The following is a 24,514-nucleotide window of genomic DNA, read 5'->3' as shown; positions in this document are numbered from 1 at the left end:
TCTTGTTCCTGATCTTAGTGAAAATGCTTTCAGTTTTTCACCATTGAGGATGATGTTGGCTGTGGCTTTTTCATATATGGCCTTTATTATGTTGAGGAAAGTTCCCTCTATGCCTACTTTCTGGAGGGTTTTTATCATAAATGGGTGTTGAATTTGGTCAAATGCTTTCTCTGCATCTAATGAGAGGATCATATGGTTTTTCTCCTTCAATTTGTTAATATGGTTTATCACATTGATTGATTTGCGTATATTGAAGAATCCTTGCATCCCTGGGATAAACTCCACTTGATCATGGTGTATGATCTTTTAATGTCCTCTTGGATTCTGTTTGCTAGTATTTTGTTGAGGATTTTTGCATCTATGTTCATCAGTGATATTGGCCTGTACTTTTCTTTCTTTGTGACATCTTTATCTGGTTCTGGTATCAGGGTGATTGTGGCCTCATAGAATCAGTTTGGGAGTGTCCCTCCCTCTGCTCTATTTTGGAAGAGTTTGAGAAGGATAGGTGTTAGCTCTTCTCTAAATGTTTTGTAGAATTCACCTATGAAGCCAACTGGTCCTGGGCTTTTGTTTGTTGGAAGATTATTAATCACATTTTCAATTTCAGTGCTTGTGATCAGTCTGCTCATATTTTCTATGTCTTCCTGTTTCAGTCTTGGAAGGTTGTGCTTTTCTAAGAACTTGTCCATTTCTTCCAGGTTGTCCATTTTATTGGTGTATAGCTTCTTGTAGCAATCTCTCATGATTCTTTGTATTTCTGCAGTGTCAGTTGTCACTTCTCCTTTTTCATTTCTAATTCTATCGATTTGAGTCTTCTCCCTTTTTTTCTTGATGAGTCTGGCTAATGGTTTATCAATTTTGTTTATCTTCTCAAAGAACCAGCTTTTAGTTTTATTGATCTTTGTTATCATTTCCTTCATTTCTTTTTCATTTATTTCTAATCTGATCTTTATGATTTCTTCCCTTCTGCTAACTTTGGGGACTTTTGTTCTTCTTTCTCTAATTGCTTTAGGTGTAAAGTTAGGTTGTTTACTTGAGATGTTTCTTGTTTCTTAAGGTAGGATTGTATTGCTATAAACTTCCCCCTTAGAACTGCTTTTGATGCATCCCATAGGTTTTGGGTCATTGTGCTTTCATTGTCATTTGTTTCTTGGTATTTTTTGATTTCCTTTTTGGTTTCTTAAGTGATCTGTTATTAAGTAGTGTATTGTTTAACTTCCATGTATTTGTATTTTTTACAGATTCTTTCCTGTAATTGATATCTAGTCTCATACTGTTGTGGTCAGAAAAGATACTTGATATGATTTCAATTTCTTAAACTTATGAGGCTTGATTTGTGACCCAAGACATGATCTATCCTGGAGAATGTTCCATGAGCACTTGAGAAGAAAGTGTATTCTGTTGTTTTTGGATGGAATGTCCTATAAATATCAATGAAGTCCACCTTGTTTAATGTGTCACTTAAAGCTTGTGTTTCCTTATTTATTTTCATTTTGGATGATCTGTCCATTGGTGAAAGTGGGGTGTTAAAGTCCTCTACTATGAATGTGTTACTGTCGATTTCCCCTTTTATGGCTGTTAGTATTTTGCTTCTGTATTGAGGTGCTCTTATGTTGGGTGCATAAATATTAACAATTGTTATAAATTCTTCTTGGTTTGATCCCTTGATCTTTATGTAGTGTCCTTGTTTGTTTCCTGTAATGGTCTTTGTTTTAAAGTCTATTTTCTCTGATATGAGAATGGCTACTCCAGCTTTCTTTTGATTTCCTTTGCATGGAATATCTTTTTCCATCCCCTCACTTTCAGTTTTTATGTATCCATAGGTCTGAAGTGGGTCTCTTGTAGACAGCATATATGTGTGTCTTGTTTTTGTATCCATTCAGCCAGTCTGTGTCTTTTGGCTGGAGCATTTAATCCATTTACATTTAAGGAAATTATCAATATGTATGTACCTATTACCATTTTCTTAATTGTTTTGATGTGTTATTGTAGGCCTTTTCCTTCTCTTGTGTTTCTTGCCTAGAGAAGTTCCTTAAGCATTTGTTGTAAAGCTGGTTTTGTGGTGCTGAATTCTCTTACCTTTTGCTTGTCTGTAAAGGTTTTAATATCTCCGTAAAATCTGAAAGAGATCCTTGCTGGGTAGAGCAATCTTCGTTGTAGGTTTTTCCCCTTCATCACTTTAAATATGTCCTGCCAGTCCCTTCTGGCTTGCAGAGTTTCTGCTGAAAGATCAGCTGTTCACCTTATGGGGATTCCCTTGTAAGTTATTTTTCCCTTGTTGCTTTTAATATTTTTCCTTTGTGTTTAATTTTTGATAGTTTGAGTAATATGTGTCTTGGCATGTTTCTCCTTGGATTTATCCTGTATGGGACTCTCTGTGCTTCCTGGACTTGAATAACTCTTTTCTTTCCCATATTAGGGAAGTGTTCTACTATAATCTCTGCAAATATTTTCTCTGTCCCTTTCTATTTCTCTTCTTCTGGGAACCCTATACTTTGAATGTTGGTGTGTTTAATGTTGTCCCAGAGGTCTCTGAGACTGTCCTCAATTCTTTTCTTTTTTTTTCTTTATTCTTCTCTGCAGTAGTTATTTCCACTATTTTACCTTCCAGGTCACTTATCCTTTCTTCTGCCTCAGTTATTCTGCTATTGATCCCTTCTAGAGAATTTTTATTTTCATTTATTGTGTTGTTCATCACTGCTTGTTTGCTCTTTAGTTCTTCTAGGTCTTTGCTAAACTTTCTTGTATTTTCTCCATTCTATTTCCAAGATTTTGGGTCATCTTTACTATCATTATTCTGAATTCTTTTTCAGGTAGACTGCCTATTTCCTCTTCATTTGTTAAGTCTGTTGAGTTTCTACCTTGCTCCTTCATCTGCTGTGTGTTTCTCTGTCTTCTCATTTTGTTAAACTTACTGTGTTTGGGGTCTCCTTTTAGCAGGCTGCAGGTTCGTGGTTCCCGTTGTTTTTGGTGTCTGCCCCCAGTGGCTAAGTTTGGTTCAGTGAGTTGTGTAGGCTTCCTGGTGGAGGGGACTAGTGCCTATGTTCTGGTGGATGAGGCTTGTTCTTGTGTTTCTGGTGGGCAGTTCCATGTCCGGTGGTGTGTTTTGTGGTGTCTGTGGCCTTATTATGATTTTAGGCAACCTGTCTGCTAATGGGTTGTGTTGTGTTCCTGTCTTGCTGGTTGTTTGGCATAGGGTGTCCAGCACTGGATCTTGCTGGTCCTTGAGTGGAGCTGGGTCTTGGTGTTGACATGGAGATCTCTGGGAGATTTTCACCGTTTGACGTTATGTGGAGCTGGGAGGTCTCTTGTGGACCAATGTCCTGAAGTTGGCTCTCCCACCTCAGAGGCACAGCCCTGACGCCTGGCTGGAGCACCAAGACCCTGTCATCCACACAGCTCAGAATAAAAGGGAGGAAAAAAAGAAAGAATGAAAGAAGAAGTTAAAATTAAATTAAAAGTTATTAGAATGAAAAATAATTATTAAAAAAATTAAAAACTAATTAAAAAAAAGAAAGAAGAGAGCAACCAAAGAAAAAACTAACCCACCAATGATAACAAGTGCTAAAAACTATACTAAAAAACAAACAAACAAAAAAACGGACGGACAGAACCCTAGGACAAATGGTAAAAGCAAAGCTATACAGACAAAATCACACATAGAAGCATACACATACACACTCATAAAAAGAGAAAAAGGGAAATAAATATATATATCGTTGCTCCCAAAGTCCACCTCCTCAATTTGGGATGATTCGTTGTCTATTCATGTATTCCACAGATTCAGGGTACATCAAGTTGATTGTGGAGCTTAAATCCGCTGCTTCTGAGGCTGCTGGGAGTGATTTCCTTTTCTATTCTCTGTTCTCACAGCTCCCGGGGCTCAGCTTTGGATTTGCCCCTGCCTCTGCGTGTAGGTCGCTGGAGGGCGTCTGTTTTTTGCTCAGACAGGACGGGGTTAAAGGAGCCGCTGATTCGGGGGCTCTGGCGCACTCAGGCTGGGGGGAGGGAGGGGTAAGGATGCGGGGCGAGCCTGCGGCGGCAGAGGCCGGCGTGACGTTGCACCAGCCTGAGGCACGCTGTGCGTTCTCCCGGGGAAGTTGTCCCTGGATCCCGGGACCCTGGCAGTGGTGGGCTGCACAGGCTCCCGGAAGGAGGGTGTGGATAATGACCTGTGCTTGCACACAGGCTTCTTGGTGGCGGCAGCAGCAGCCTTAGCGTCTCCTGCCCGTCTCTGGGGTCCGCGCTTTTATCCGCGGCCTACGCCCGTCTCTGGAGCTCCTTTAAGCGGCGTTCTTAATCCCCTCTCCTCGCACACCAGGAAACAAAGAGGCAAAAACAAGTCTCTCGCCTCTTCGGCAGCTCCAGACTTTTTCCTGGACTCTTCTGGAGGGTTTTTATCATTAATGGGTGTTGAATTTTGTCAAAAGCTTTTTCTTTATCTATTGAAATGATCATATGGCTTTTCTCCTTCAATCTTTTAACAGATTGCTCTCTTTATCCCTAAGCATTCACCAGTAACCTAATTACCCCATGCTAACTGGGAACAAGCTCATCAGATCATACAGTGACACTCTTCTCTGTCTGTTGGTTCTGTGGAAAAAAGAGCTTAAAACATCCAGGGGATGGTTTCAGCTTCTAAATCATTGGAACCTTGACTGGGTTCGCTGGTGGAAGCAGTCGTCTCCCTGGCACTAGGGTTAATCAATTGACTGGCATTGAGGCTTAAAGACACTAAGCAAATTGTCTTAAACTCTGTCCTTTGGTGATATGAGGAGAGCAATCACTTTTGACTCTCAGCTTGGTTCCCTGATCCATTCGTTCTTGCCTTGGAGAGATGGGACCATATATTGGACGCTGGCTTAGAGCATCTGTCACACATGCCTCTAGGACACACATGCACAGGTAATCTAGAGTACTCTAAACTTTGAGGCTGGTGGACTGAATTCTTTCAGCAAGTATCCAACATTCTGTCCAATATCTTCCTTCCTGCCCAGGCTCAATATACATTTCCACCTGTCTGAATTTAGCCTTAACTCAGTGACTTTAATGCTTTAAACCCATTAAAGCTTAATGGACAGAACACAGCAGAAGTGACTGTGCCAATTCGGAGCAGAACAAAGTCTTTAAGAGACACTTAGTGTCCCCTCTCAGTTTCTTACACTCCTATCATGAGAAGTTCATGCACAGAGTTACTCCTGTTCCTTTATCCCGAGGCTTTATATGAAATACATGGGGAGCAGTCCTACACAGGGGCTCAGCTGAGCCCAAATAAGTGCAATAAAATGTTCAGATCCACAGCTGACCTTCCAGACTCTGATGGAGAAATAATGTTGGTTTTTCAGTTCTCTAAGGATCTGTGGTCATTGAGTGCTACAAGTGCATTTTCAAGTCCATCAAGGCAGCTGTTTCTAGGTGGTGGGGCATATATTAGCAGTGAATTCTGCGGCCATGAAGCCTTTATTTCACAGCCTTCCCTCTAAGTGATAATTGTCAAAAGTGACTTTGAGTGAAATACCATGGTGATGCCATAAATGGTGGCATAAATTCACAAATGGCAGGGTTAGCAGAAGCAATGCATGGAGGAGAGGAAAATTTATATCAGATTTAGTGGTTTGCTGTTCTAAGGAGAAAGCACTATCTCCTTCATCATGGGAGGGGACAATGTAATCATCTTGGCAACAGGTTGCTGAATGATTCCTTTAGGCTAGGCTTTGGTAAACTTGGGTCAAGTCCTGACTGTTTTTGTAAATAAAGTTTTATTAAATTATAGCTACACTCTTTTGTTTACTTACAGCCTAAGTCTGCCTTGGGGTTGTAATGGCAGGCAGAGTTCAACAGCTACAACAGAGACATTATGGCCCACAAAACCTAAGATATTTACTATCTGATTAGTTACAGAAAATGTCTGCAGAGTCTTACCCCAGCTGGTATCTGCTAGATCCGTATCTGCAGCTAAGGTTTGATTTCTGTTGTTGGTAGGTTGATCAACCAGCACTTGGCTATAGTCAGATCAATTTCTGTAAGAGAACAATTTGGGCTGATATATTTTCTCCATCCCTGCCAACTAAGCCACTTTGGGTTCAAGGGCCCTTTGAACCAGCGCCAGGTTAGATGAGGAAAGATGCTCACTATTATCTACAGGACAAATTTAACCTCTCCTCCAGACCTCCTGGCCATCAATTTTCCAAAGATGTTCTTTGAAATCCCTGACCAATTGGCCACCTTTCAGCTATTGCTAATGGACCAGTATAGGACCACCCATCAGGCTATCTCTCCTAATAAGTGGATAATTAGCTGTGTCACTTAAAGTAGTGATCACGGGGAAGTATTTTCCTTTGACCCTGTCATTTTAGGCCACCTCTGAAATCAGAGTCACCGGCTGGCCAGGTCAAGAGATTCAGAGCTGCAACATGGCCTTGGGACCATACACTTCATCACTTTGACAACATCTGTCTAAAGAAGACTTACAGAGCAGCATGGGCTTTGGGACGGAAAGCACCCTGGTCCTCTTCTGAAGACGTCAATTGCCTAAGAGTGACACGTCCTCAGCATGATGTATGTGTGGCCCACAGAGCTCCTCGTTATCCTCTTCCACCTCCCTGCCTCCCTCCTCTTCCCGTGATGCAACTCCACCCAACTCCCCACTCAGAGATCACTTGCAAGAAGGATAGGGTCTCTTTTTTGGAGGAAGAAAGTGGACATTAAAAATGGAGACTAAAGGGGAGACATGAAGGTGGCATGAAGGTATTTGGATGAGATATTGCTCAGTGAGAAAAGCAAAATATATGAGATACATATACATATATGTACTTATGTATGTGCATAAATACATATTCATTCATACATACATATTCATAAAATTGTATTTTTTATAATATGTGTCGTATGCATAGTTTGAATGCATTTCTAAAACCATGACAGGACAACCGGTGTGTGTATGTGTGTGTGTGTGTGTGTGTGTGTGTGTGTGTGTGTGTGAGAGAGAGAGAGAGAGAGAGAGAGAGAGAGAGATGATGCATATTAGCCTTTTCGTGGTTGCAGGTGAACATGCGAGGTTGAGAAGGGTGAGGCCACTTTGGGGAGGTGGTGAAGCGGAAGGAAGGGAAAGATAAAACCCAAGACTAAGAGAGTTAATTTAGACTGAAATGAAAGCATCCATATTTTTGTCACATTTATTCATGAATTTAAAATTATGCAATTGTGTGGGTATAATATATATATATATATATACACACACACACACACACATATATGTATATATGAATACTAAAAAAGCTTTAAAAGGTGGTGAAGGGAAGGCAGAGGTCTGGAAACTAAAGGAGCAGCTTTGCCTACTTCACAGTTTGCATTGGCCCATGTTAAAGCATTGCCTGCTTTGGAGAGTTCCAGGAAGCTTGAAAGAAGCAAAAATAGTTTTTCCACTTAACATTTTACTTGTAGCCAAATTTCTTCACAGTGTATTATAAATGATTTAGGAAAGTTATGATAATTTTCTTATATAAGTGAAAAACTGCTCCATCCTGGTGCCCCCAATTAGAATTATTAGGATATAAAAGCAAATGTTAGCAAGCTTATAACAATCATGTATAATAGTAAGACCCAGCCTTCATTCAGCTCTTACTATGTGCAGGCACTTTTGAAATCATTTTAACATATATTTACTCCATTAATCCTCCCAGGGAACCTCTGAGGCAAATACTGTTTTAAACCACATTTTCAGGATACAAGAAAACAGCTCTTTCTTTCTATGCTGTGTGACAAATTATCACAAACTTAGCAGTTTAAAATAACACAAATTTATTACCTCCCTGTATCCAAGGGCCAGAGGTCTGAGGGTCACAGCTTGGCTGGATCCACTGCTTAGAGACCCGCTTGGCTAAAATCAAGGTGCTGCCCTGCTGTGATTCTCATCCGAGGCTCAGGGTTCTCTTCTAAGCTCATTCAGGTGTTGACAGAACTCTGTTCCTTGTGGCTATAGGGCTGAAGCTCTCAGGTCTTAGAGGCTGGTCCTCCTCGTAGACCGTCTGTAACATGAATGCTTCCCCTCTACCAGACCAAAAGGAAAATGCCTACTGAGCTCCGGATCGATCTGACTTCCTTTTCCTGACCTCTTGGCCGCCTTTCAAATGGCTCATCTGATTAAGTCGAGTCCCCCAGAATGATCCCCTTTTTTGATAACTTAAAGACAACTGATTAGTGACTTAATCATGGGAACAAAATTCCATTATATTCACAAGTTTCTCCCACACTCAAGGGAAGGGGATTAAACAGGATGCACATGCCAAGGGCAGAAATCTGGGGGACTGTCTTAGATCCCTGCCTAGTATAAAACCTAAGGCAAAGAAAAGAGGTATGTCTTGCCCCATATCACAAAGTTAGAGCCAGTGAAATTCGGCAGTCTATATTTAAATTCCATGTAGATAACCACTATGCTATACTATGCAATGAAAGAAAAAGAGTTTCAGCTCTCACCTTTTTTTTTTTTTTTGCGGCCAGATTCATCCAAAGGAGCATTAGCAATAATCAGAGCCCATTACAACAGCTGTCTTTGAGCCCACGTCTTGATTGTGGCTGTGAAGCACCTACTCAATTATTCCTCATTAAGAGGCAAGAGTGAAGGACCATTTTCTGTGCAGTAGTTGACTACACCATTTGGTTGACATATTTACTACATGTTCCCATAGACTTTCTCCAAATCCTGATAATTGGCCCCAAGTTCCTCATCCTTCGTATTCCAAAATCCCATTTTTCTATTGACTATTTTATTGAAACCGTCAAGAACTGTGAAGGATCTGAGACTTTATCTACTTGAAAGCTAACAAGTTAGCCTGTTATGGTTTCATGGATGCTGGCAGAGGGCATGGGATTCTGAGGCTGAGACAAAGGACAGTTTATTACACATACAAACAGCAGTGGTAGAGAATTAGCATTTGTGCTAATCCCCCAAGATTACAGGAAAGAAAGCCCAAACATAAAACAAAACAAAACAAAACAATTTTTTTAATAATGGTCTATGAGCCTAGCTGACCTCTTTCCTGGAGAGAATTGCTACCCTTTTTAATACCTCACAGTAAATAAACCTATTTTTTGCCCTGGAAGGAGATACCATCTCTATCTTGCAAGGCTATTCATTAAACAAAATCCTGGAAAAACAGGGCAGAATAAAGGCGGCCTGTGCCTTTGCTTGTGAGACATGTTGGAAGATAAGACTTATAGAGAATTGTCTCCAATAATTATTTACCTCCTTAACATATTATTTCCTTCTTTCAAATAAAAATGTACTAACTTTCCTTAAGAGAACATAAATTTGCCCATAGTATATATTTAGTAACCATAAAAGTTGCTAACATTTCCTCTTTATTAAGCAGGTGCTGGCTTACATATTTTTACATATATTACTTCTTTAATCCTCACCACATCCCTAGGAGGTGTTATTATTCTTATCCCCATTTTGAAGAGATACAGAGAGTAAATTAAAATGCCCAAGTTCACAGCTAAGAGGTGTTAAGACCAGAACCTCTGGGATTTTAATCCCCAGGACTTTTGACTTGCTAGCCCATGATCTTGGCCTCCAAGCTAGAACAGCAAGATCACATGGACTTATGGCCAACTCTGCAACACGTAAATCTGTCAGCACTGGGTTGGACACAGGGTAATCCTTCCATGCATGGTAATTAATATTCAGTATGCCTACTATCTTTTATGTTCATTTTACAAATGCAGAAACTGAGGCTCAGAACATGTGAGTTGACCAAGCACTCTCAGATAATAAATACTGGGAACTTGGTTTTAAACTCAAATTTTAATGATTCTAAAATACTATGTTCATATGAAACACCTTGCTGCTTTTCCAAAGAAAAGCTATTCAGGAGACATTTTAACATATTCCAAAATTTATTACAATTAGTTGAAAAGTACAGTAGAGCTCAAAATAAAATCAATAATTACATAAACATAATGGTACAATTAGCCTAATATTTATCCAAGTAATGTGATTTAATGCAGTTTCTTAACCATATCTACAATTGGAAAGTATTTTTGCATATAATATTCAGCACCATAATAAACTTTGCTAACTACTTTATTACTACACTTGGCCATATCTATTTTGTTTTGAGTATTAATTCTGACTTGGGAAAATTAATTTGTATCATTCAAAGGAACTTAGATTTTATTCTGCAGTATTTCTCAAAGATTGGTTAGAAAACCACCTAGGTGCTAACATGCTCAGAGTATCAGAACCTTTGGGGGTTTGAGCTAAGAATCTGCTCCTGTAACAATATCCCTAGTGATTTTAAAACAGACAGAAAGACGACTTCTGCTCTAGGTGAGATGGAGCCATTGGCTGAACAATTAGCATTTTTGGTAGATGACTTTAGTGACTAGAGAAAGAATTTGAGGGGGACAAATTGGAAAGCAGGTAGACAAATTAGGAGGCCATTTATTCATTCACATGAAAAAAAAGGTGATGGGTAAACACAGAAAAAAGCAGACAAGTTCTTTGACCTCTTGGTGCCTCTATGCTTCCAGAAAATCAGATAGGTAACAAAGAATTCCTTGTGTATTTTTAAGACAGTTTTAGGTACTGTAAGGGCAAATATATACTGACCTAACTGAGACTGGGGAACCAGGGAAGGCTTGAAGGAAATATTTGTACTTAGGCTGAATAAGTAGAAGTCATGTGGGTGAAGCCTGAAAGCAGAGTGGAGCAGAGTTTTCAAGGTAGAGAAAACATAATCATTGGAAGCCCTAAGGCATAGAGGAACATGGTCTTTTGGAGTAATTCAGTATTTTTAAGTTTTGACTGGAGGATTTCTTTACTAGTACAATGTAATCATATAAATACTCTTACGAATTTAAGAATTCTTGTCATTTTTATGTGGTACATTTATAAATTATAGGGAAAATTTTTAAATTAAAGTTTGTATTGTGAATGGGTTTTAATAAAATCTTTAACAGCAATATGAACACAATGTATTTATACATATTTTAGGTAGGTAATGCTGAGCCTTTAAGCCATTCAACAACAAAAAGGCATATTGTTTACTTTAAATAATTATCTAAGAAAAATATAAGAATAATATAGTAATAAACAATATATATGTATGGATTATTTTCGGGAGGTAGGACTGGGTATATAATAAGATGTAAATTGAAATATAATTATATTGTATGGTATCTAATATAGATAAAATGCCTTCATAAGCTGTTGTTTGGATTTCTTGCCTTATTTGGCTAAAATAAATGTGTTTCATCTTAATAAAGTTTATATTTTTTCCTAAATAATGAGATAATAGAGAGAGTGTTAGAAGCACAAATAGCACATTAACACCACATGGGTGCATAATTTTACTCCTAAGTAATGTTTTAAAAAATATAAAGGTAATAACTCTTATTTTTTTTAGCCTTGTCACTGATTTTAGAAGTTGAGACATCTTGATGTGATGTACATGATTTTAATAATATGAATGCAGTTTATAATAAATGTTATCTATTCTATTTGAAGAATTATTATAAACTTTTGTAATTCAGCATCATTATTGCTTATGTTTTCTACCTTCAACCAAGAGTTAAATATGGAAATATATTAAACACATTAAAAAAGAAAGCAATTAAACAAGCTAATATGGCAAAAAGTGACACATAATGAAACAGTCAAATGAGTCCTGGGCTGAGTCTCTGGCAAGTTCATCAGAAGTCAACAAACCTTTATATAAGTTTACTTAATATTCACTCAGATTCCATGCTATTATATTTTAATGTGAAAATATATACAGTATTATTGGATTAATTAATTAATTATCTAATTGTTGAAAAAATAAATTAAAGTAAATGTAGTTATAGACATGGATCCAATGAAACATGTTTGCAACTCTATGGGTGTGGGGGGAAAATCAAAGATTCAGAAGCACTGGAATATGGAGAAATGGAATTCAATGCAGTGAAGTACAGCAGAGAGGGAGAGAGAAGGGGTTAGTTTTAAGAGACATACTGAAGAGTTAGATATTTTAGCGCTTCTGGTAGAAATTTTTAAGGATTCTAGTCTTTTTTTCCTGTAAATATCATGAAACAATATAAGGCTATTAAACTGAAACTGACATGATCTAATTAGCATTTCATTAAGACAATTTAAATAAAGATTCAAAAATGAATCTGTTAACTAAGAGTGAATAGAAGAAACTATCACAAAAGTTCATGTAAAATTTGATGGAAGATGGACTTTTAGTTTGGTATGGGGATGAAGAGAATTAGAGTCAAGAAAAGTTTATATTAAAGAATCTCTGCAATCATTCAGGTGTGAGAGAAAAAGGCATCCCAGATTTCTGGGGGTGATCAACAAATTCGATGTTAGTGATAATTTAGGAGGAAAAGAATGTTGAATGAAATGAAAGAGATGAGGAAGATTACTATTGTGTTCATAGTTGTCATTATTTTTTATGATGTTGTAGACTTAAAAATATATAAATGCTGATGGGACGCGATGGGTACAGAGGGAGTCATTGAAGTGGTAAGAAAAGGAAATAAATGTTACTATAAAACAGAAATTGGGGCTTCCCTGGTGGCGCAGTTGTTGAGAGTCCGCCTGCCGATGCAGGGGACAAGGGTTCGTGCCTTGGTCCGGGAAGATCCCACATGCCGCGGAGCGGCTGGGCCCGTGAGCCATGGCCGCTGAGCCTGCGCGTCCGGAGCCTGTGCTCCGCAACAGGAAAGGCCACAACAGTGAGAGGCCCGCATATCACAAAAAAAAAAAAAAAAAAACAGAAATTGGTCTTATATAAGAATCTAACATTGAGATACTTCATCTACAATATTAATAAAATGAAAAAACAGGATGGAGACATATCAGAAAAAACTATATGGAGCTGATAATTTCATGGGGACCATGATACATTGATACTCTCCCCAAATAGCTTATATTTTATATGTGTGGTGAGAGATAAGAGCAGAGAAGAATGTGTTGGAGATCTGAGAGGTGTGGAGAGCATTTTTCAAAATTCTTGGTGCTGAATATGAAACTGGAATTGCATTGTTAAGGGCCCAGTTTAGTTGCATGATCAATAATTTATTTCTGTACCAAACTGCCTAATTGTGTAATTTTTCTCAGGCAGCACTCAGAAGTTGAGCTGTAGTCATGGAGAGGGTAGAGAACTTGAATGCCAACAGGACAGATTTTGTTAAAATGGTTTGACCACAGAACGAAGAGGCAAGATATTGGCATAAGTGATTGAAATTAGAAAAATTAAAAAGGCAGTAGTCGCTGAAAGAAATGATAACCTGAAATTTCTGTCACATATATTAGATTTGAGAATTGTCCTGAAATTGACAAAACCTGAAGATTGAGTGGATGAGTATATATGTGTGTGTGTGTGTTGTGTGTGTGTGTGTATTTGTGAACACAACTCTATGTATTACATGTGAATATGGCTTAACTGAGAGGGAGCAACTGAAACTAAATTCTACTTAAAGCTTCTTTCTTGGATGACTAGCAATATAGGAAGTAGGGGAGAAATTCCAAATTTCTTGGGGTTGGATTATGAGTTTAATTTTGAATTTGTGAAGTTTTATGTGTCTGTGGATACATCGTTCTTCGTCCTACTAGAAGAGAGAAACCACGCTGAATTTTGAACAGGGAAAGTTTAATATAAATATTATCTATACCTAATCCTCTGAAAATTGAAGTTTACAGTTGATTTGCTAATAAGCAGAGAGAGAACACTGAAGAGTATAGGAATAAGAATGGTGAGGCACAGTCGTCAAGTCATTACTCCCAGGTTGAGGTGTAGCACTCATGGAGGAGTCCGTCACACACAACCCCCAGACCTGAGAAACCAGATCTCAGTTGGAAACGGCATGGCTTTGGCTCACTGAATGCCAGAGAAAACTGAGGCGGTGTCCTGGCAGAGCTTGCTAGAAATGGCCCTCTGTGGTTCTGGGACAAGGGGTCCACAAGGAGGTGCCAAACCTAGAAACTCTTAGCTGCCTGAAGTTTTGCTAAGCTAAGCTGATGGTTGCCCTGCACTGCAAGGAACCAGGTACTGAAAAATTCATTTATTGAAGGCGCTGAATGACATAGAAACTGCACCTACCGAGAGAAGGACCCTGGAAGTTAAATACCTATTTTTCCTTCACTGTTCTTGTGAGCACCCTTACTGAAAAGGATTAAAATTGTGTCAGCCAACAAAGTACAAATGTTTAAAGGGCCCAGCTCTATTTTCAGAGAAGGGAACAAAGGGTAATTTTGGAGCTGAGAGGTAATAATTTGATAAATGCTACAGTGGGATATTAAAGTAATTAATGGAAGGAAACTCATAGCTGGGAAAAGGGTTAAGAAAGAACAAGAGTTTGGAGGTCATCAAAGTATGAGTATTCTCCAATTATTTCCTTAAGTGACCACACACTTTGGCACATAAATACATATTTAAAGGTAAATCAATGGTTTTGACAGCTTGCCAGCTTACATTCCTTGTACTCTTCTAACTCATGGGCCAACAAACTTTTTTTTATAATAAAAAAATAGTAAATATTTTTACGTTTTACTGGCCTTATAGTCTCTATTACAACTATTCAACAATGTCATTACAGTGCGAAAATAGCCATAGATGACATATATGCAAATGAGCAAGGCTGTGTTTCAAAAAGCACTATTTATAAAAACAAGAGGTGGCCCAGATTTGGTCCATAGGGTGTAATTTCTGATTCCTGATCTATGATATTATAATTGTCTAATTACAAAGAGTATATATAAACAGAATATTTTAAGCATAGTTAGATCAATCATCTCTTAAGTTCTTTTTATTTGTTTTACATATAAACTCACTGTATATATTTAATTACATTAAGAATTCCTCTATGTCATGCAAGGTTTTTCTAATTCTAAAAATACTGCATAAATTTTCATTAAAATGTAACAATATTATAAAAGCATGGTTAATTTCATGAAACCATGAAAAGTACATGAAATAAATCTATATTTGATGCACTAGAAAAGAATAATCAACATACAGTAAACATAACCTTAAGTAAAAATAAAGTCATGAAATTATATTGCTTCAGATTTTTAACTGATGGTGTGACATTCAACTTCACTTAATTTTAACTTAGACACAATTCTTGAGAGAGTAGCAGATATCTAATACCACAGCACACATTCACTCTTACTTCAATATTCAGAAATCTGGCCACAAAGTTTAAATATTGGTATTCAGATAAAAAATAATACATTAGAAACATTGATTTTTATAAATTAACTTAAAAATACTTTACATATATTTAGATATTTTATAGATTTTTCTTGTTAAAAATAAACTGTATAATTTATTTAAAGAAAATTTTATTGAACAAAATTTACTTAAATCTTTCAAAATCTGTCAGGCACACACTATTACCAAAGTTCACACAAAAAGATATTGGGTTGAGAAGGACATTTAGAAGTTAGGCTGAAAAGAATGAAAGGTCATCTCTGGAAATCATAATGAGTAAGTCATAGGATGGGTAAGAAAGATGAGTGTGCCCCGTTCAAAAGCAGCACGTTAATCAATGTGTCAAGAGTAGAAGTTTTACAAGAGAATGGCAGGAAATAGGTGAGGATGAACTGGTTGGTAGGTAAGGCACTAGACTTAGCAAGAGGATATGGGCTCACTAACTAAGATGGCAGCAGAAGGAATAGTGACAATGGAAAGTTATCAATAAATAATGATAATTTTGATGTGATTAATTGGCTGTGAGTGGTGGTTAGGGAAAGAATAAGTTAAATTTGTCTGCTTAGTTGATTTCATCTAGTAAATCTTTATTTCATCTTTATTAAATTTTTTGAAGGTTGTAACATGTTTTTATTGACTAGAGTTGTGAACAGTTGTAATCCTTCCATTATACATATATAGCAATAATCAAGTATCTGATACTGAAATAACTTACAGGCAAATTCTAATATTGAACACAGAATAGTTCTATCAGAACAATAAAAAAATAATAAAACACTGAGTTTATCTCTGAGAATTTAAATTCAGGCCATTAGTTCACAATTTAGAAATCTGAGTAATCCAAATTTAAGGTGACTTCTCATTGTTGAAGTTTGCTCTGAGGATGGATTGTAATTGGGAACTTCCTCTTGTCTCAAGCTATTCGTGCATATGACACACTTTGGAGATTTTCATTTGAGGAAAATATAAAGTTTGAGAAGGTGCATCTCTTCTATTGGTCAACCTGCAAGAGTTGGAATGAGAAAGAAAACGACAAAATAAATGGAGCTGAGACATAGAAGAAATGGAAGAGAAACAGGAAAATTTGGTGATTTGAAAGTTAAGGGAATTTCAAACTTGACAGTGTGAGTGGTCATCAGTATTAGACACTGAGAAATCCAGTAGAATGTGGATTATGAAAAACATTTATGTTTCAACTAGAGGAAACTGTATTAGCGGACATAATGAGAAGAAGCTCTATTTTACATGAGATGCACAAGTTTTGCGCTAAGTGAATCATGTTCAAATTCCCACACTTTCATTTATCAACAGTGTTTTGTTTTTTTTTTCCAATAGTGTGTCTTTGAGAGGATTTTTAAAAAATCTTCTTGAACTTCAGTTTTATCTGGAGAAGATAAATGTCAATAATAGCTATCTCAAAAAAAATAATTATAATAGCTATCTCAAAGGTTGTTATTGAAGATCAAATAATCTACTAGCATTGAATCAATTTGCAGCTCCCATTTTGCAACAGTTAGTATTGTTGGTGATGGTTCTGAAGACTAAGAACAAGACTTAGGATGCTAAATGAAAAGTGAGCAAATGGAGCCTATAAATGTAGAAGCATATTTCAGGAAGTTTGACATTTATAGGAAGGAAAGAATCTATTTAAGTTAAGTGGGGCAGGTTGGAGGTTGGGGTTCCAGTCTTCCAAGTTACTGTGCAAGGCAAGTATTTAAAGCAATAGGAAACTTCCTTGCATAAATCTCCGACACCAAGAAGTACTGCATGCCATTTACGTTAGTTAATCATCAGATACTCAGAGTTTAAACAGCCATCCATAATACAGCATGCAAAATAGTTAACATACCCCTACCTAATACCACTACTCTGAGCTTAATCATGCTATTTAATTGCAGAGCTTAACTTGAAAATTATTGTTCACAGCAATTAAGTAAATGCCCCAATTTCATTAACAGATTTTCTAATTAGAACCTGCAACATAAAAGTGCTAATGTTGCTTCATTAGCTTTGATTTACTGTTTCTAATGCTACCTTTTTAAAAATTATTCTTTTCTTCAAATCTGAAACTGTGTTTTAGGGTTAATTATGTTTGGTTCTTGAAAATATCAAGGGACAATTATTCCTGGATTAAAGTATAGAGGTATCTTATATTAAAATTTCATTTTAGCTTTTCACATTAAACACATATTGGGACAAATTTTAGAGCCTCCTTGTTGTAGAATAGTTTAAAGCAATTAGTGAGAATTGCATTTGGCTTGAATTGTAAGCAAACAGGTTTTCCAAAATTGCATATGCTCCTTCACATATGCTATCTGATTGTAAGGGAGGGGAGGAAAAAAAAAAAGAAAAGAAAAAAAACGTTTAATTGTTACATAAGCCCACTATTGCAAATTTCTTAAATTGGCAATTGAAAGGACAGAAAGGTGACTTAGGTTAATAATAATATTATGGTCTAAGATAGTGCCACTAAAATCCTCAAATGCAGTAACTACTCTTCGCTAATGAAAAGACTAGGAGATTGGCTTTTTTTTCTTCTTGTTTCTGTCGTTGCCAAATTAAAAGAACTTGCCTAAGTTTTCAAGCAAGTATTGCTATATAACTACCTATTAACAGCATGGTTACAGCAAAGCATGAAAAATATACTGATTTCATGACTTGGCACTAAGATGAGGCTCTAATAATAGGGGAATCATGGACATTATTGGTAAGATTGCAGTTGAGTGAGGAAAGCAGAGTCCAGAGATTGTCTAGTCCAACTCCATTGCTTATGTATATATGTATACACATATGCATGTGTATGTGTCTCTGTGTGTGTGTTTTCATGGGTGTATGATATGTCAGCCACTATGCTAAATCCTGGGGATGCTGCAACAAGCTGTCCCACTATTATGTAGAGAGATATAAAATGAGTAACTACAATAACTGATATTCTAAGAAGTTAAGTGACAACTAATATAAAAGATATGGAATTATATCCCTTGTCTTTTGTTTAGTATCATTTCCACTCCACCTACTATCTCTAACAAAACATCAAAAGGAAAACAAAAGAAAATATAATGTCAAAACAGAATAGTGTTCTCCTTTTCTTTCTTTGTGATAAAGATAACTTGAATAAAAATAAATTTTACCAAAATACATTCAATAAATCCACCACAGCACAACACATTAATATATAGCTGAGTGAAAAACATAAGAAAATGGATAGGGTCTACTGCTAAATAATCTTTATGTAAATTCACATACATATACACACACTGCAAAGACATATTTTCCATGGAAATATATATTTGTAAATGTGTGTGACACATTATAATGGCTGCCTAAAGAGCTTGTAGAGTGGAGATTGGGATAAATAAGGATAGTATAACACAGGAGGGCTTGTTTGTATAAACATAAAATATTTTCACTGAGCAAGCTGATTAATTCTATTTTTCATATGAGAAATTGAGATGAAAAAAAGATTAAGTTAAACTATTACTACTAATGTTTTAATATTAAACTTTATATTTTTAGAGCAGTTTTGGATTCACAGCAAAATTGAGCAGAAGGTGAAGACAGTCGCCATATAATCCATGTACCTGCACACCCACAACCTCCCCCCACTGTTAAAGTCCCACATCAGAGTGGGCACTTTTGCTACAGTCAGTGAACCAAATCAAAATATCATAATCACCTAAAGACTAGAGTTTATACTAAGGTTCACTCTTGGTTGTGTACATTCTATGGTTTTGAGAAATGAATAATGACAAGTTCCATCACTTTAGTATTGCATAGAATAGTTTCACTGCCATAAAAATCATCTGTGTTCTATCTATGCATCCTTCCCTCTACCTTAATCCAGGCTACTAACCTTTTTACTGTATCCATAGTTTTACCTTTTCCAGAATGTCATATTGTTAGAATCACACAGTTTGTAGCTCTTTCATATTGGCTTCTTTCACTTAGCAATATGCATGTAACTTTCCTCCATGTCTTTTCAGGGCCTGATAGCTAATTTCTTTTTAGCACTGAATAATGTGACATTTTCTGAATTAATCACAGTTTACCTATCGACTCATTTATTTTGGGCCATTGTCCAAGTTTTGGTAATCAAGAATAAAACTTCCATAAACATAAGTGTTTAGGTTTTGTGGGGACATAAGTTTTCAACTCAAAATGAATACCAAGAATCATGATTGCCAGATATGTAATAAGATGTTCTTGGATTCGAAGAATCAATATTGTGAAAATGACTATACTACATAAAGCAATCTACAGATTCAATGCAATCCCTATAAAAATACCATTGGCATTTTTCACTGAACTAGAACAAAAAATTTCACAATTTGTATGGGGAAAAAAAGACCCCAAATAGCCAAAGCAATCTTGAGAAAGAAAAATGGAGCTGGAGGAATCAGGCTCCCTGACTTCAGACTACACTACAAAGCTACAGTAATCAAGACAGTATGGTACCGGCACAAAAACAGAAATAGAGCTCAAGGGAACAGGATAGAGAGCCCAGAGATAAACCCACACAAATATGGTCACCTTATTTTTGATAAAGGAGGCAAGAATATACAATGGAGAAAAGACACCCTCTTCAATAAGTGATGCTGGGAAAACTGGACAGCTAGAGGTAAAAGAATGAAATTAGAACACTCCCTAACACCATACACAAAAATAAACTCAAAATGGATTAAAGGCCTAAATGTAAGGCCAGAAACTATCAAACTCTTAGAGGAAAACATAGGCAGAACACTCCATGACATAAATCACAGCAAGATCCTTTTTGAGCCACCTCCTAGAGTAATGGAAATAAAAACAAAAATAAACAAATGGGACCTAATGAAACTTCAAAGCTTTTGCACAGCAAAGGAAACCATAAACAAGACCAAAAGACAACCCTCAGAATGGGAGAGAATATTTGCAAATGAAGCAACTGAAAGAGGTTTAATCTCCCAAGTTTACAAGCAGCTCATGCAGCTCAATATGAAAAAACAAAAACAACCCAATCCAAAAATGGGCAGAAGACCTAAACAGACATTTCCCCAAAGAAGATATCCAGATTGCCAACAAACACATGAAAGAATGCTCAACATCACTAATCATTAGAGAAATGCAAATCAAAACTACAATGAGATATCATCTCACACCAGTCAGAATGGCCATCATCAAAAAATCTACAAACAATAAATGCTGGAGAGGGTGTGGAGAAAATGGAACCCTCTTGCACTGTTGGTGGGAATGTAAATTGATCAGCCACTATGGAGAACAGTATGGAGCTTCCTTAAAAATCTAAAAATAGAACCACCATGCGACCCAGCAATCCCACTACTGGGCATATACCCTGAGAAAACCATAATTCAAAAAGACTCATGTACCACAATATTCATTGCAGTTCTATTTACAATAGCCAGGACATGGAAGCAACCTTAGTGTCCATCGACAGATGAATAGATAAAGAAGATGTGGCACATATATACAATGGAATATTACTCCACCATAAAAAGAAACTAAATTGTGTTATTTGTAGTGATGTGGATGGACCTACAGTCTGCATACAGAGTGAAGTAAGTCAGAAAGAGAAAAACAAATACCGTATACTAACACATATATATGGAATCTAAAAAACAAAAAAGGTTATGAAGAACCTAGGGGCAGGATGGGAATAAAGACGGAGACCTAATAGAGAATGGACTTGAGGACACGGGAAGGAGGGAAGGGTAAGCTGGGATGAAGTGAGAGAGTGGCATGGACTTATATATACTACCAGCTGTAAAATAGATAGCTAGTGGGAAGCAGCCACATAGCACAGGGAGATCAGCTCGGTGCTTTGTGACCACCTAGAGGGGTAGGATAGGGAGGGTGGGAGGGAGGGAGACACAAGAGGGAAGAGATATAGGGATATTTGTATATGTATAGTTGATTCACGTTGTTATAAAGCAGAAACTAACACACCATTGTAAAACAATTATACTCCAATAAAGATGTTTAAAAAAAAGATAAATAAATATTATTGATGAATTAAAAAAAAAAAAGAGTATATTTGGTTTTGTAAGAACTGCCAAACTGCATTCTAAAATAGCTGCACCATTTTGCATAACACCAGCAATGAATAAGAGTTCCTGTTGCTCCACATTTTCACCACCATTTTGTGTCCTCACTGTTTTGGATTTTGGCCATTCTATTCTCATAGATGTAGAGTGATATTCCATTGTTTTAATTTTCAGTTCCCAAATGACATATAACATTGAGCATCTTTTCATGTGCTTTTTTGCCGTCTGTGTATCTTCTTTGGTGAGATGTCTGTTCAAGTCTTTTGCCCATTTTTGAACTAGATTGGTAATTTTCTTATTGTTGAATTCTGAGTTCACTGTATGTTTTTGGTGTCTTTTTCAGGCGTGTAATTTGCAGATATTTCTCCTTTTCTGTAGCTTGTCTTTTCATTTGCTCAACTGTCTTTTGCAGAGCAGAAGTTTTTTTTTTTTAATTTTTTAAAATTTTTTGTGGTATGCGGGCCTCTCACTGCTGTGGCCTCTCCCATTGCGGAGCACAGCCTCTGGACACGCAGACTCAGCGGCCATGGCTCACGGGCCCAGCCGCTCCACGGCATGTGGGATCCTCCCAGACCGGGGCACGAACCCGCATCCCCTGCATCGGCAGGCAGACTCTCAACCACCCTGCCACCTGGGAAGGCCCAGTTTTTATTTTTAATGAACTTTTTAGTTGTTTTTTTCAGGAATTATGCCTTTAGTGTTATATCTAAAAAGTCTTTGCCATACCTGAGATAATCTAGGTTTTCTTCTGTGTTATCTTCTAGGATTTTTACAGTTTTTTGTATTACATGTAGGTCTATAATCTATTTTGAGTTAATTTTTGTGAAGGGTATAAGGTCTGTGACTATGTTCCCTTTTTTGCTTGTTTTTTTGTTTCTTTTTTTCTTTTTTGTCATGTGGATTACTAGTTGCTCCAGCATCACTTTTGAAAAGACTATATTTGTTCAATTGTATTGCTTCTGTCAAAGATCAGTTGACTATATTTATGTGATTCTATTCTGAGTTCTGTGTTTTGCTCCATTGATTTGTCTATTCTTTCACAAGTACCACAGTGTTTTGGTTAGTGTAGTTTTATAGTAAGTCTTGAAGTCAGGTAGTATCAGTCCTTCAACTTTGTTCTTCTCCTTCAGCATTGCGTTGGCTATTCTTGTTCTTTTGCCTCTTCATATAAATTTTAGAATCAGTTTGTCAATTTCCAGAAAATAATTTGCTAAGATTTTATTTGGCATTGCACTGAGTCTATCAATTAAGTTGGGAAGAACTTGACAATACTAAGTCTTCCTATTCATGAACACGGAATATTTCTTCATTTGTTTAGTTTTTCCTTGATACCTTTCATCAGAGTTTTGTAGTTTTCCTCGTATTTTTGTACATATTTTTTAAGTTTTGTACCTAAGTATTTTTCATGCCTTTGGTTTCAGTGTTAGGGTAATGCTGGCTTTGCAGAATGAGTTAGGAAGTGTTGCCTTTGCTTCTATCTTCTGAAAATGACTGTTGAGAATTGTTAACATTTTTCCTTTAATGTCTCTTAGAATTCATCAGTGAACTCATGTGAGCCTGGTGCTTTCTGTATGGGAAAGTTGCTATTTACTGATTTTGATTCCTTTAATAAATATAGGCCTGTCTATTTCTTCTTGTGTGAGTTTGGCAACTTGTGCTTTTAAGACATTTTTAAATTTTATGTAGCTTATAAAATTGGTGGGTATAGAGTTCATAATATTCCTTCATTATCCTTTTAATGTTCATTGGATCTCTCTAATGATGGAAACAGCCTTTTCCTACCAGATATATACTTGCCTTATAAGGATTCTGAGAGCCTTAATTTTATTATTATTAACATTATTATTTCTTATTTATAAATTATGTATAGAGAAATTGATTAACCTGTACAACCTAACACACTTAGCTATGACAGAGCTCATTTTGCTTTATAATACCAAATTGGGTAAATGCAATACTAGAAGAGAATTGTAAGATATTTCCATGCCTATAAATTATGAAGTAGTTGATTATAATACTTTTTTTTTTACATAGGTAGCTATCCATGGCAAAGTGTATCTTGAAGTTAGAATATATTACAATAGAACAATGTCATAGTTACTAAAAGTAATTATTCCATGTTATAATGAATTGATTTACTTATTAAATTAGAAGTAGTAAAGAATACAGTGATGACTTTATAAACTGAAAATAAATTTCTTGATTTTAAGGTAACATTTACAATACTTAACTACATTTATATAATTACTTATAACATAAATACTTCTTACTAACCTTTCAATTTTCCATAATTCTCATCTCATACAATTTGGCAAAAGTTCCATTTAGGACCAAACTGGGAAATAATTCAAACGCCACACTGAAAATTATCCTCCTTAAAGACACTCAAACAAAATTCTTGGAGAAGTTAGCACAGCTCAATTTATTTCTGCTTTGAAGGGAAACCTTTCTCTTGTAGGAAGTAATGGGCGTATGTTGTGTCTTTTTCTTCCAATATTGTGTTACATGTTGCTGCTCCTGACATATCCTAAATTGTCTCGCAAGACCATCCTCTCTTACATGGTAGGGTTCTTAGCCCTGGGTGGGGCTCTATCTCTAGCCCCAAAGTTGGAGCCACAGCTTCATCCAGTCATTCAGAGCACTTCATTCTGTACACAGACACACACACACACACACACACACACACACACACAGTAGTGGTTGGTTCAGGGGAACAATGTTGTCCTAAATTTGTCCAATCAGATAAATGCCTGGGACTGTTATTTATAACACAAGGAAGCTCTTTTGCATGCTGGCTTTGAACCCAGGAGACTGAGTACTGAATTGTTAGGCCACCATATAAAGCCAGAGAAAGAATACAGTATAGGAGTTGGAGCCCTGGGAATCATAGAAACTGTTTTCTGATGATAAAGTTTGAGTCCTAATTATAATGGTGTCTGAAACTAGGACTAAATACAGGTTTTTGTGTCCATTCTTGAAGGGAAGTACAGAGAAGGAATGGGGCACAGAGGCTATGTTCTCTGGCTCTCAGTGCCTCTCTCTGAAGTATATTCCTTTCTGAGGTTGTTATTTCAGGCTAGGACCTACATTCTCCCTTGAGATAGAAGTTCTCTTCAGCAAACTGTGGCCCACAACTACCCTATTTGTTGTTTTATGGCAACGACTGCTGCCACCTAAATGAATGTGGATAATATCAGATGGCCTTTGTATTGACTTTAGTGTTTGCTGCTGTCTTGAACCACCAATGGTGAGTCAGAGTACCCCAGAGCACTC

Source organism: Pseudorca crassidens, chromosome 3 (genome assembly GCF_039906515.1).
Source record: "Pseudorca crassidens isolate mPseCra1 chromosome 3, mPseCra1.hap1, whole genome shotgun sequence".
Taxonomy (NCBI): domain Eukaryota; kingdom Metazoa; phylum Chordata; class Mammalia; order Artiodactyla; family Delphinidae; genus Pseudorca; species Pseudorca crassidens.
Note: the sequence above shows the minus strand (reverse complement) of the source record.